At 45.1% G+C, this 15687-nt stretch overlaps 1 pseudogene; it reads right to left on the reverse strand.

The window, feature by feature from the left end:
- Window positions 1–15687, reverse strand: part of LOC111953074 (E3 ubiquitin-protein ligase SMURF2-like) — an 80377-nt pseudogene that overhangs the window by 36680 nt on the left and 28010 nt on the right.

The raw sequence follows: 15687 nt of genomic DNA on the forward strand, positions 1-15687 counted from the left end.
TAAAACTCGACAGAAGAAATGGACATTCTAAAACACAACAATGTTTATTCTGGAACTAGGACTCTTGCACAACATTCTGATGGAAGATCAACAAAGGTAAGAGAATATTTATGATGTTATTTCGTATTTTTGTGTTTTATGGCTCCAACAAGGCGGAGAATTGTAGGGCGCTGTCTCACAATATTGCATGCTGTATGTTGTACTAAAGTTATTTTTTAAAATCTAACACAGCGGTTGCATTAAGAACCAGTGTACTTTCATTTGCTGTATAACATGTATTTTTTAGTAAAGTTTATGATGAGTTCTTTGGTTAGATTAGGTGACTGTCCAAATATCTCCGGACATTTGGTGCATGTGGCTACGTATTCACAAAGAAAACCACGATTTGCAGCTCTAAATATGCACATTTTCGAACAAACATATAATATTGTATAACATGATGTTGTAAGACTGTCATCTGATGAAGTTGTCCAAAGGTTAGTGATCGATTTTATCTCTATTGCTGGTTTTGTGAAAGCTATGTTGGCGGTGAATAATGGCGTTGTGTGTTTGGCTATTGTTGGTGAGCTAATAGAAATATATATGTGTGTTTTCGCTGTAAAACACTTTTTTTTTTTAAACGGAAATATTGGCTGGATTCACAATATGTTTATCTTTCATTTGCTGTACACCATGTATTTTCATAATAGTTTTATGATGAGTATTTATATGTATTTCACGTTGCTCTCTGTAATTATTCTGGCTGTTTTGGTGCTATTTGTGGATGTGCTGCAATGTAAAACTACGATTTATACCTCAAATATGCACCTTTTCGAACAAAACATAAATGTATTGTAAACATATGTTTATAGACTGTCATCTGATGAAGTTGTTCAAGGTTAGTGATTAATTTTATCTCTATTTGTGGGTTTTGTGAAAGCTACCTATGCGGTGGAAACATGGTGAAAATATGCCATTGTGTGTTTGGCTATCGTGGTTAGCTAATATAAATACATATTGTGTTTTCGCTGTAAAACATTTTAAAAATTGGAACTGATGGCTGGATTCACAAGATGTTTATCTTTCATTTGCTGTATTGGACTTGTGATTTCATGAAATTATATGATATCCCTGTCCCGTTAGGCTAGGCTATGCTAGTCAGCTTTTTTGATGAGGAGGATCCCGGATCCGGGAGAGAGAAGCGATTAACAAGAAATTTGTGGAGTGGTTGAAAAACAAGTTTTAATGACTCCAACCTAAGTGTATGTAAACTTCCGACTTCAACTGTACATGGATACTGCAGGGTCCATGAATTCCTTTCATTGATAATTACAGTGTGTGCGTTCATGTGTGCGTACGTGTGTGTGTGTGTTCGTGTGACATTGTAGCTCTGAGTCAGGTCAGTTGAGGTGTGTTTATGTAAGCATATGACTGTGCTTACAGAAGCCTTTGGCATATCATGCTGGCTGAGTGAGCAAGCGTGTCTCTCTCTCTCTCCTCGATAATGAGTAACTGTACACATATCCCTTAGGTAGGTCAAGCAGAGGGTGTTGTGTGTGACTGCACCCCTGTCCTCTGCCCTCTCCATATCCCTTGGGTAGGTCATGCGGGTTTGTAGGCTAGTGTGTGTGTGTGTGTGTGTGTGTGTGTGTCTGTAACCACATCACCTGACCACCATATCCTCTAGGCAGGTCAGGCAGTGTGAAAATTAGTGTGTATACATTAGTTATGTGAACGTGTGTGTGTGTGTGTTAGTGTACATGMTTGTGTGCAGGTCTTTGTATGCCGGTATGTTTTTGTGTGCGTCTCACCATATCCCTCTGGCAGGTCCGGCGGGGTGTGGAGGTGGGTCCTGCTCATGTAGTTCCTGTGTCTCTGGGAGCGGACGCGTCTCTCCTGGACCCGCGGGTCACTGCCACTGCTGGGCAGCACACCGATGGCCGCCCCGTTGGGTGTCATGACCGGCGTGTTCTCATCCACCACACAGCTGAGGGGCCGCCCGGTGGGGCTGGAGTACTCAGACGCCGGCCTGGAAAGGGGGGGGGGGACACAAAGGTTGAAATAATATCTAAGAAAGTGTGCACATTTGATGGGTATTGTTTGTGTGTGTGTGTGTGTGTGTGTGTGTGTAAACGTGTGACGGCGTCAGACTGTTTGTCCCCCTGCCTGGAGATCTAGCCCTTCGGTCTATTATAAGATGACTTTGCATGGTTACGTCCTCTCATCAGTGCGTCTAGTCCATGAGAGTGGCAGGAAAGCAACTGATAAGATGACTGGTCAAAGGGAGCGAGAAAAGGAGAGGAGACGAGAGCCCCCCCTCCACTCCCCCAGACCACTTTGTCTGGCCATCCAGGACCGCTGACGCCTTGTTCTCCTTCGACAACTCCCCCCCCCCCCCCCCCGCTTTAACCCCTGCCTCAACCACCTCCTCTCCCCTAACCCAATCCCACAGCACACCCCTCCCCAGCCAGCTTAAAGAAAAATAGGAAGGCCAGCTCCAGAGGGGTCATTTATTTGTTTGCTTACTTCCCTATTGGCTCCACTGATACAGGGGCCAAGTAAGGAAGGCAACAGTTGTTCCAGGAGAAAGGTGGGCCAAGCCAAACCTGGCTGGCTCTATTTATGGGACTGAGCCTTTCAGGAAATTGATAGGAACTCACTCATTAGGCTGCCCAGTGACTGGTTTGTTTTCCTTTTACAATAGTGCATGGACGGCCAATTTTCTGGGGCAGCAAGGCACAATATACTACCAGACAAGCTTGAGGTTGTTGTGGCATATAAGCAACGGTTTCCCTTAGGACTTAGATGGGAGAGGTTGGGTGCCCTTTTTAAGGGCAACGTAAGGAAGATAGACTAATAAACAGGCCAGAGGTGAAGAGGGAGGTTGATGATGTGTTGTATTATAAAGAATGTCTGGACTATTTATGTAAATTACAGATGATGGATTTGACCTTTGGTACTCAGTGTGTGAACAAACGGTCTGCTGGATGTTGGCTGCACTCCAGGGTCAGTAGCTTCCGAGGGAGATTCCATCTGGTGCAAAGGTAGGTGTYTGTATGTYTGTGTGTGTGTGTGTGTGTGTGTGTTGACGTACCGGGTGGGCCTCTCCCATTGCGTGGTGCGTGTGATGTGGTTAAGGTACTGGATCCGACCAGAGGCTGTTCTCCGCTCCTCCCAGCTGATTCAGACGGACAGACACACAGGAAGATAGACACAGTGAGCAACAGACCAAGGAACAAGTATTTCCATATGCATTAGAATTGTTTTTATACAACCAGATTCAATATGCCCCTATTCCAACCAGATTCAGATCAACGTTCAAGCTAAACCTTATACAATAACAAATAACTACGTAAGAAAACGATGTAAATCTAATAGCTGATTTATGCTTGATCCGGCAATCCGGCTTGCAGAGGCCAAATCGAGCCCCTCACAAATTCTGTAACAACGCAGAGGGTTCCGTATAACATTGACATGACTGGTTGATGGTAGGTGGGGGCAGGATGTCCTGTATAAACACAAACTCACTTCCTTGACAACAGTTCTGCTCAACAGCTCTGCTACACAAAGTGAAATAAGTATGAATGCCCTGACTTAAAAGGCTGTACGGCCAACGCAGACACCGGATTGGCCATGCAGAGCCTCTCTCATTGGATACATGCAAACTGGTACATAATGTAGCTTTAGTCTTAAGAAACATCCGGAAGCCTTACCCATCAGGTAAATCATTATCAAACAGACGGCTGCAGTCCACCACGGGGCCTCCTGTGCCGATACGGTCTCTGGACTGTAGACTCACTGGAGACAGGAGACAACAGCAGCAGTTAGACCAATATCATGCAATGCTGTATAACTAAGAATGAGATTATCCTAATCGTAACCTGACCAAGGGAAACTCTCGACCCTAGGTGAACTGGGGCTCAGAGTTCTTCCTGGTCAGGTCACAGTCTGGAAAAGATCTCCAACACTAAAAGCAGTGTGTGGTGAGGTAAACCCAGAGTACTGTGACACCGGATCCAGAGAGCTCCGTCTGTGTTGTGCAAACAGACTCCGTGGAAACCTAAGAGGTCAAAGGTGGTTTTACTTAGAAACGAGACGACGAGCTACTCAGACAGTCATGGCTTTCCTTTCAGACAGTCCGATGATAGTYGCGAAACATCCACCAGACCTGCGGTTGTGTCAGACAGAACCACACCTCTGCTCCTCAGGCCAAAGTGTGTTTTTGTGTGTGCGTACTTGTGTGCGGTCCATAGCACTGCACAGATGTACTCACCAACTATCTGGCCTCTCACTGTGTCGTTGTCATTGGGGCCCAGCTTGTTCAGGTCCAGTCTCTGATCTGTGGGGTTAGAAGAGAACAATTGAATGAGCAAAGAATAACTTATTATTCCCCAAGGGAATTTCTAAAGCTTAATGGAATTATATCTGTCTGGCCTTAGCATTGAGTAAGCACAAGACAAACACTGCTATTACAATACTGCTATGTCATCACCACAAGAGCAACATCATACCAGCCAGCAGCATACTACCCTGCATCCCACTGATGGCTTGCCTCTGAAGCTAAGCAGGGTTGGTCCCTGGATGGGAGACCAGATGCTGCTGGAAGTGGTGTTTGGAGGGACAGTAGGAGGCACTCTTTACCTCTGGTTTAAAAAAAGATCCCAGGGCAGTAATTGTGGACATTTCCATGTGTAGGGTGCCATCTTTTGGAGGGGCATTAAACTGGTGTCCTGACTCCCTGTGGTCACTAAAGATCCCATGGCACTTATCATAAGAGTAGGGGTGTTAACCCCGGTGTTCTGGCTAAATTCCCAATCTGGCCCTCATACCATCATGTCCACCTAATCATCCCCAGCTTACAATTGGCTCATTCATCCCCCCCTCCTCTCCCCTGTAACTATTCCCCAGCTTGTTGCTTTAAATAAGAATGCATTCTCAGTCAACTTACCTGGTAAAATAAGGGTTAAAACACAATCCTCATACAACATACCACTTTCCCTTCAAAACAAGAGGTGAAGAAAACGTGAATACCTTGGACGACAAGAGAAATATGAACAGATGACGACTAAGATAGTCAGAACACCACATCAAATCTGCCTACGATCAAGACCGTCAGCCAAAGGAAGGAGGCCTACACTAATAAAGGGGTCTCCATTTCACAGTGCAGGTTAAGCCCTGATCCCAGATCAGCCATAGCTGCTCTCCCTCTACTCATCCCAAAACATCCTAGACATATGTCAGCTCCTATTAGCTAACTCTTTGGTCTGGGTCAGGGGGAGCAGAAAGTGAGAGCACACCCTAGGTTGTTTCCAGACTACGGGAGACAGGTGGTGGTGGGGGGGGTGTCTTCCTGACAGACAGCACTGTACTGTGGATTGGGGATCTGTTCCGGATACGTGTCTAGACTAAACAGGGACGGCCTAGGGGTTACAAGGCTGGAATAGTAAGCAGCTTTCAGAGGAGTAAAAAAAAAAGAGACTAAGTGAAACTGTATCCTGGCCCTGCAAACATCTGAGGTGCATTTAAAAAACTAAAGGAAAGGGCGACGGGGGGGGGGGCAGGCTCAGACGAAAGGAAAGAGCAGGGGAATACAAAGGGTACGGGAACCAAATATACCACGAAAAAAAAGACACTGTCTACACAACATATGTAGGCTTAATTACCAGTGTATCAACAGTATACGTCTCTCTGTATACAAGTCTTGCCACCCAGACCGTGCAGACGATATAACACTAAAATGATTGATCCATGTATACATTCTATACATACTGTCCACCATCACAGACGCACCAAAAGCAGTTTACATAAACTGTGGTAAAATAAGACAACAAAAAGTTTACAAATGGCAGGCCTCAGGATTCTAACTAGGACAAAGGGCTCTGAGGTTAGTGTCCGTGCGTGTGTGTGTGATGCTACAGTAAGTTGCAGTACAGGAAGTTGGAGAGCTGTACCGGGCCAGACTGTTAGGAAACGGCGCGGCAGCAGAAGAAGAAGAGGCCCCTAGAGACTGTGGTGGCTGGACCACAGACAGACAGGCAGGCGGGGGCAGGTTATGTGAGGACTGGTGCTTTGCGACAGCCTGTCTCCCTTGTTGTCCACTTGTTGTCCACATCAGCAGCATCTACCCATACTGACTGACTGGCTTCAGTGCCACACTGTCTGACTGACAAGTTCTAGAGGACTCTCACCACTTAGGGAGAAAACCGCTGAGTGGTATAGATAGTTATACAGATATACTATAGACGGAGGGTGAGGAAAGTAGGGCAGTTAGATGTACAATTAGGACTACATCATATCATAGGCAATATACTGTAAGTGGAGACAGCTAGTTTAACAGCCTAGCTAGCATCTTTAACCGTTAACTGTTATAGCGTGGCTGAAAAGAGCAATGCTCTATACCTACGGTTGTTCACTGCTAATGCTAGCAGCCGGGGTGGGACCCAGTCTGAATGCAGCAGCTAACGGCTAACAAGCCAGGTAAAACAAAGGAAATAGACTTTCCAGTAAGTACTCATAAAGAAGCAGTCACTGCAAGAGTAGAAAAGGGAGACAGCACGTCTACTTCACATACAGTTAGTCTGTGTCTGAAGAGACAGCAGGCCGGGTGTGTGTGTGTGTGTTTCCCTTCACGCTAGAGGTGGAAACCCCAGGGAGTGTGTTTGAGCTGGCACCGCCAGGCATGGGCGAGACTCCCAACTCCCAGGAGCCCCCTATCCCGCTCTCGATGGCATCCGTCTCACCAGGCCAGGCAGCGCCAACAAGCTCCGTGCCCTAGCCAGCCAGACTGGCACCTGATACCCAGGGAGGGAGCGGGCAGAGCGGGGCAGCGACAGTGCCAGACTCCCAGATGGACGTCAATCAATAGGGTTTAATGGCAGGTGTGTGTGTGTGTGTGTGTGTGTGTGTGTGTAAGTAATAGGGCCTTCTAGGCAGTGGGGCAGGACAGAAACCTGTCTTGCCTTTGATGTGGTCTATAAATCAGATCATGCGTTGCGTACTCGGAGTGGAATAATGATGAATCAAGGGGGGAATGTGTGTCTGGGTTTGAGTCATCGTTGGGAGGTTTTTTGCTGTCTCACACTAGACAGACCACCGCTAGACAGACACACACTGTGTAAAGCACATTCACATACATATTTACTAAAATGTACACGGGCACAAATTAATTATTGCTCTAATACATGCTTGAACGCACACACACACTTACAACCGGTGTCTTTGAGGCGGTTGATGGCGTTGGAGAGAAGGCGTACACAGCCCAGGAAGCCGGCCCCCTGCTTCTTGTGAATCTTCTTGTGGTTCCACACACTGATGGTGATGGAGTCAGACTTCCCAATGTACCTGTGGATGATAGAGACACAGTCCCTTTAATATGAGTCACTAAATACATAACAGACCAACCYATGTACCTGTGTGTGTGTGTGTGTGTGTGTGTGTGTGTGTGTGTGTGTGTGTGTGTGTGTGTGTGTGTGTGAATGTGAGCGAGGTAGTCGCTTTAATATGCATCTTATAAGATCTTTAAATGCATCACTTATAACACTGAGGCCCATCAGTGTGCTTTTGGAGTGCCGAGTCATTATCCCAGGGTAACAGCGAAGCTAATAGGGAGAGACATACATCTCATACACACACCTGCACATACATACATACATACCGAAGAGGATGACCTACTAAAGAAACAAGTGTGTACACAAAGACACATCACAGAACGTATGGAGGGGTTCTGAGGTCTAAATGACTCTGATTACAGTGTGCCAACTGTCCACGATGACGACGATGAAGCTGCTTGTCTGGCTATAAGGTCAGCCTAGTCATCATTAATCAGAGAGAGGAGAACCCCTCGTCTCCCCTCTCTCTCCTGCCCCACAGTCTCCCAGACAGACAGCACTTACAGTAACACACACACTGACTGGTCTAATTACAGCTTTCCCAACACTGCTGCCAACTCAGCCCTCCTCCATGGGTACGTATATATCATGAAGGATTTCCAGGAGAAGGGTTTCCCAGAGCGCACATAGAAAATGCACATGGCCCAAACTGTTAAAGTGAGTGGGAAGAGGTTGTCTAGTCAGTTTTCAYATTTGCTCACACAGTGTCTCCTTTTGTCAATAGACAAGTCAGCTCAAATATCTGATACTAATATCACTGGCAACTGACGTCTGTGGACGATATAAATGCTGCCATTGAGGAGTATGTCTTTTTGCATAGTTCCGTCTTTAAAGGAGTGATGGACAGAAATGAAATAAAACTTTAATCTAAGCACATTAAATCTAATCTGTTTTTTTCTTCTTCATATTAAAAGCCTTGCATGCATTGTGGGTTGAAATTTCCACCTGCTGTCTGATCTAGATTTGGATAAAGGCTTCAAACCAAGCCACTCCACCTCTACACTGTGGTGGTAATGCATGGGCCAACAACATGATTTGGAGTGTGTGTGTGTTGCAAAACCAGGCTGGGTTTAAGGGGAAATGAGAGAGCAGACCAGACAGTGACCTAGCGTCTGGGGCTTTGAAAATGAGGACAGGTAAACACAATTTCCTCAGTCAAAATGACTTGAGGAAGACACACGTGTACACACACACACACCGTGATAAACACACGTTCACACACAAGCGCGCGCGCACACACGCATTTGTGAAACCATGTGCAGTCTGGCTTTGCAGGTAGAGCCCGTGATTAGAACAGTGCTTACCGCAGCAAATTAAGGAGGAGAAAAAAAACAGAGAGAGAGAAGAAAACCCACTTGTCCGTGCATACGGCTAAGTATAGCTATATGATAATACCACAGTATGGTAAGTAATACTTACAGAGCCTCAGTCTAGCTAGTCTGAAGAGCTTTTCATTTCCAGTGGGTGTAAGTAGGCCAATCAGATCTCGGATCAGTTTACTCTTCCAAATCCCTTACCTCATTAGGGTGGAACACTTAACCGGCCTTCGATTAGTTTCTAGGCTGATGATGCAACAAGTTAGCCAATTCACTGGTTTGTGACTAATGGTGACTGGTGAGCTGGGGTGGCACAATGGGAGACATCTAGTCATGCCATTTGGTGCCCAGTCACGCCAGTCTCCCAGCTCAGACTGGGTTAGAAGTAATGAGGCTAGATATAGACATCTAGACTAATCAACGGCCCAGACAGACGACARCGTCACACTTCCTCCCCTGGCGGCTGGCGAAACCAGCTCTGCCTTCTGGGATGACAGCACGGCAGCCACCTGCTCTGGGTTTCCTGGGCCGCGAGGGACGAGCGATTAGGGAACCGGGTAGGGAGAGAGAGGAGGCTGGTGAGGAGGATAGCGTGGTCGGTGCAGTGAGAGGAGGAGTGTGAATGGTGAAAACCCAAATCAAGGCCTCTGAAAAGTACAACCGTCAATTGTATCAATTAACTTCTCTATAGAAATATGAAATATCGCCTTCTACTGTATAAATCGATCAAGGGCTCTAACATACAGTATGAAGCTAAAATGGGTCACATATTCACCCACATTGGTTCCTACAGAGGGCAGCGACAGCGCTTACGGGCCTTGTGCTCTAAAACAACCCCGTTACTATTCATGACGTCTCTAGCTTGCCTAAGGGATATACAGTGCATTAGCATCCCATTGGGAGCTCCATCACCTGGCAGTCTCTAATGCAGCCTGCCCTGCTGCAGGCGCTAGACGCACCGAATATGAAAACAGAGCGAGGCAGAATGTATGCTCCTCAAGCTCCAAACACCGTCTGAACTAATACATGTTTTGACAGCCCTCTCTTTTCTGGTTTAATGGCCTCTGGCTACAAACGTATAGCTACATAAGTTACGCTGTAAATTGCAAAATCAATGACTATTAGTGAAAACTGCAACGACAAAACTCAGCCTGTTTTGCAGTACACAAGCACTAGTCAATGGGTGTGTCACACACTCCTTGACTGTGCCCTATTTCTTCAAAGTGTACACTCATACACTCAACCCCATGCATTTCAAACCAAAAGCATTGGATTGGTGTATTTCGCACACCAGTACCTTCCATGAATGTGCACATAGGGCGGATGAAGGATGTATTCTGCAGTAACTGTAATGGTCTGTAGTCCAGAGGGCTACACTACAGTAGCAGACCCACAGAGAGGGGGCTGCTGGGTAGGCTGTGTGCTGAGCACTTAGCTTGGCCTGGTGTGGAGGGAGGTGTGGAGAGCAATGGCAACCTGCCAGCCAACAGGCTGAGGCTGGGGCTGAAGGCTCCATCTGTAACTGTGCTACTTGTCATGTCAGCCATTTCCTGTGACAGAGCCCTGGGGTCAGGGGTCACTGGCAGGGGAGACTCCCCCAGGACCAGTGGAGAGGCGAGTGTTTGAAGACAAGCATGGCGGGGGGGGCAGGTGTGCAAACACACACAGAAAAATAGACACACAGCGAGAGATGGACAGAGACATCTACATGTGTGCGCAAAGCTAGCAAATATGCCTTCCCGCTGCAGTGCCAAACTTATGTTTTTTTTGTTCTTTTCTTTCTTGGGGACCTAATTGATGATGTAACTACATTCCCTGTATTATTCAATCTGTGCATAGTGGTTTGGTGCCAAGACACCCACATCTCTGCATAGTTTCCCAATGCTTTTGTAACACACACACACACACACCTCTCTCCCCATGTCTAGCTTTCTCCTCACCCGCTCCCTCCCTTTACATCCCTCTCCTGTAACGCATTGCCAGTAGGTCCTTTGGGTCCGGTGGCGATTACTCCCTAGAAGAGCATGTAAAGCTTGCTGCTCAACATTCACAACACATGGCTCATTTCAGTCCAAATATTCAGTCGGACAGTCGCAATGGTTAGACTAGAGTTGCGTCTGAAATGGCACCCTATTCACTATAAAGTGCACTACATTTGACCAGGACTTTAGTCAAAAGTAGTGCACTACATAGGGAACAGGGTGCCATTTCAGACTAGCCTTAGAGTGAGCGTGCAGCCGCCCAGTTAAAAGGCCTCAAATGGTTTATGGTGGGTGTTCCTGCACATTAGCACGGGAAGGGAGGGTAGCCTGCTGCATTCCTCGCACGCTTATCATAGCAGCACATGGAGACGCCACAGCTTAGTCAATGAAACCAGAACAGTGTGATAACGTTGAAAACCATAGTCAACATGGGAGGTTGCGTTAGCAGTTGTCTGTGGTTCTTTGGCATCCATTATATAAAGTGGTTTCTTCAGGAGATGACAGTGAGTTCCACCAATTCCAGACCCTAGTCCATACACACGCCAGACGTTCCTCCTGCGGACGAGGTTATGCTACTACTTCCTACATAGGCACTTTTGAAGATCTGAAAGGATAAATTCCACCTTGCTGAGACAAGCTGGAACTAGGAAGACATGGTGAAKAAGGGTTTATAGGTCTAAGGTGGTCCACCAGTTTAGAGTCTTCCCTGGTGACTTACAGGTCGTAATGTTGGTTCCACTTGGGGTCCAGCGTGTTCCTCACGGTGTCCGTGGAGTGGCATTGCCCCGAGCCGTCCACCACCACTTTGGCAAAGGGGTCAGGCAGCCCTGTGGAGGAGGAGCCAAAATGGAGGATTGTATTCACAACTGTGGATGGCATAGAAACAATGGAGTCAATGGAACTATATTCACAGTATGGTTCATTTATCTAGCATGGYAAAAGTGTTGATATGAAATGGAGATTTTATGTTGCAATTGGAGACAAAATGGAGGATGTGTGCCTGAATAAGTTTCTAGGTAACTGTATTCACAAGCTGATGGCATAGAAACAATGACTATGAACAGACCTAAATTCACATAATATWAATTATCTAACATGAAGATATGTTATAGCTGAAATTGGATAGAAAACATGAGCTGGCGCACACCCAGAGAAAATGATTTTAATGTAAAAGGTGCTGACTAACGGCGAATAAACTTTAAGCTATAAAAATAAAGAGAGTCGCAAACTCTATATATAAACTCCCAGTAATTTATTGGGTAAATCACCAACGTTTCAGCATCACCGTGCATCCTTCGAGGTGATGCTGACACGTTGGTGATTTACACAATAAATTACTGTGGAGTTTATATATAGAGTGTGCAACTCTTTTTATAGCTTATAGCTGAAATTGGAGCCAAAATGCAGGACAGGTATGCGCGCGTCAAAATGATAGTTTCTATTGAACTGCACTCAAATACAACAGCTGAGTCATAAGACGGCATACAAAACATTCATTGTCAACGGACCTTTATTTACACTGTGACTCATTCAGATAACATACATAGGAAATATTGTGTGTACATGTAGTTGTGCGAGCAGCTCAGAAGCATGTCTGTCCACGCCAGTCTATTAGACTCTGGAAATCTGATAAGGGACGGTACACACACACACTGCTACCGACCTACGCAAGATCAACATATCCCGCTCGTGTCATGTATAGTATAAAGACTTGGAATGGATTGATAGACTAGAGTAATGATGTGTATTTCAGTTGAGCTTATTCAGTAGTATTTGGAAACTAAATGTTGTTGCCAACTATTCACATCGGAGAGTTACAATGTTGCAATCACTAGGCAGCCAACTGCATATAGGAAACAGAGGTCTCAATAAATCCACGTATATCACACGTGACACGACCTCACGATAGTTCAAATTACAATAAACATAACATTTATTAACATCATCCAGGAGAACCGTATAGAGTGCGATATCATTTGAGCTTTGGAACCAAGTGCTTTCATAAATGCATGGCGCGGGCCTCGTTTCACATTAGCATTGTAATAAGCTTCCTCGCAATGAACCAGCCTTAATACATTTTGATTTATTTACATATCAAATTTGATTGTTCAACATCAGTTTGACGATTTCTCATTTTGTGGCCGCCTAGCGGATCCTCTTTCCACTGCTGTGGTGCTGATTTACAGCGGGAATGGGGAGTGGTGCGGCCCGGCCCAGTCATGACTAGAAGAGATCCAACTTTTGTCAAATTAAAGTCAGAAGTTGAATTGTTTTGTATTTTAGCTAACCCTAACTCTTTCCCTAACATTAACCTAATTTTCCCAACTTGCTACCAAAAGTCAAATCTGAAGTTAATTTGACAAAAAAAACTGCCATGACCGACCGGCCGGCCCTGGTTTTCGTAGAAAGCCATGTTTAGTTAGTTATTAGGCTTACTTAAAATGTTCATGCCTAGGCTAAATTAAATTAGAAAGGCTAGATTGTATTTGAAGACAGCTGTGTTTTGCTATTTATTAATGAAAGTGTTCATACAAATAGCCTATAGGTCAGGTCGTTCGCAAATTATATTATACAAATATGATATTTTGAAGTTGTGTTTTTCCTACACTAAATCTTTCAATCTAAAAAAAATAAAATATTAATTGATGATTTATAGCAGGGATGAATATGCAACGGGTAATGTTTCGCTTTTCAATAAAACCCGTCACGTTGGTACAAGAACATTGTTCTACTTTATTTACAGGCTCTTTTATATTCTGTTGAGAAGAATTACAATAATCTAAAATGTGATTTTGAGCCCCGTGGGTGGATGCTCTAATGAGTTACGCATATGGATGGCCGGGAAATTAAAATCTTGCCGGTCACGTTGTTCAGCACCAAGTTTTCCTAACGGAAACTTGGTATGCATACACACACACGGACTCCATAGAAATGACATACTGTGTGTGACTATAGTTAGGAGTGTGTGTTGCTCCAGGCAATGATACCTCCCACAGGTCAAACTTGTTGAGTCACATTCAACCCTATGCCATACTGGCAGAGGAAGCAGGGACTTCCCTCTGCAGGTGTGTGTGTGTGTGTGTGTGTGTGTGTGTGTGTGTGTGTGTGTGTGTGTGTGTGTGTGTGTGAGAATGCGTCATTTACAGGAAACTGTGCCTTAAAGCCCACAGTAATCCAATACATTCAAAGGAGATGTGCAACTGTAAAGCCTAAAGAATGTTCCAATTCGCTCTCATTTACCAAAATCCTACACTATGATAATTAGCCTACGAAGAGGACGTACCTGTGCTTTGTGTTCCAGAGGTATTTATTTGTGGCGAGTATCTCCGTCTCGCCATGATATAAAACTACACCAGATCCTCTGGCTTAAAGCCAATGTGAAGATAGTAAGATACAGAAACTCCACAGTTAACGACCGGGTAGCCTTTCACAGTCAGCCTAATGACCGAGTAACATTAAAATACTATTAAAACGACATTAATGGCTGCTCATCTGTGTCGGTCATAACAGCATGCGTCAGGCATTACTAGCTCATCACCGACGCTCTTCTACTTCATTGGATAGCATCGGGGACCAGCGTCGATGTGCATCATGTGTTCTATCTGTAATCTGTATTCGTCAGCCAATACTTCAGGCAGACTGAGCTCCTATGGGACTCCATCTACTGAAGGCTTCAAAGCCAGCCAGCTAGCTGACAATCCCATCCCAATGCACGGGGGAGGACAGAAATAGCACTGATACAAAAAAAAATTGGTTACTACTCACGGAAGAAGTCTTTCTTTGACAAGTTCTTCGCACACAGCACTGGAAGAGAAGAGAAGAAACGTTAGATGAGTAAAATGATCGGTGTGGTACAATGGAAGAGCAATATTATGGAGTTCTAAATACAACGCAAAGCAGCTGTGTGGGGGGGAAAACCCTATGAGCTTACATATTAAATAAAACCAAAAGCACAAGAGACAGCATGTGGGTCAAATAGGGGCACTGTTAGACCTATATGACTAGGCAAAGTCCTGTTTAGGCCTACACAAATAGCCTAAGCTACACTCCATTTCAATCCTTCACTCCAGGTATTTGGAGTCTGACAGCTATTATGAAATGAGAACCAACTTTAGCTTGGAATCTGACCCCTGCCAGTACCTTGGATTCCTGCTCTGAATCACAGACCTCTTTTGCGATAACCTCACTTTTGGATGGTGCTCCCTCAGAATGTTCAACAGCTCAATTATTGGAGGATTTCTGGCTTGGCTCTACTTTGTCGTCTTCATGGTTGCCCTGGGTAACCCCTGTTGTACGTCAGTCTGTCCGCCCATTACGAGCTAGCAGAGAGAGCAGTTAAAGAGGCTTCCCTTGTAAAATATTGAGCAGACAAGCATTCTTTCCAATACGGAGCGAATCCCTGAGGTAAGCATCGCAGCCAAGAGCCAACACACAATGGCTTCCAGAAGAGAAGCTAAGATGAGTTTCAGCAGCACTATGCCTAGCTCTCTCGCTCACGTACACAGTTCTCTCTACCATCTCTGTAAATCTCTCTCTCTCCTGGTGTAATAGGGTCCAGGTGAGCCAAAGTGGGCCAAAGTCATGAATGTCTTCCTAGTACTGCCAAGTTCTTATTGGGAGCAATAGAAACTCCGTTTGAGCAGTATACCGTATATACTGTATACTGGGGTATTTGGAAAAAGCCACCGGATGTTTTTCCAATACCGTCAACAAAAGTTTTTTAATAAATTGGAATATTTGTAGCTACTTAAGTAAATACCTGCAGTCAACTTGTGCAATATGTTAAGAGAAAAATAACATTACGTTCTTCATTTCACCCGTCACAGTATTATGAAGCTTACGGTACTCCCCAATCACATGGTGTTTGTTTACAAGCACACAATGACAAGAGACCGGAGCCTTCTGTGTCACTCACTGTTCTGCAGCATGCGCCAGGTGATCTAATTACAGTATGGAATTCACAACTAAATGTTTGCCAGCTAGATATCTTATAACTATTAGGTTAACTGTGCTAAATGCTCT

The sequence above is a fragment of the Salvelinus sp. IW2-2015 genome, linkage group LG1, assembly GCF_002910315.2.
Source record: "Salvelinus sp. IW2-2015 linkage group LG1, ASM291031v2, whole genome shotgun sequence".
Taxonomy (NCBI): Eukaryota; Metazoa; Chordata; class Actinopteri; order Salmoniformes; family Salmonidae; genus Salvelinus; species Salvelinus sp. IW2-2015.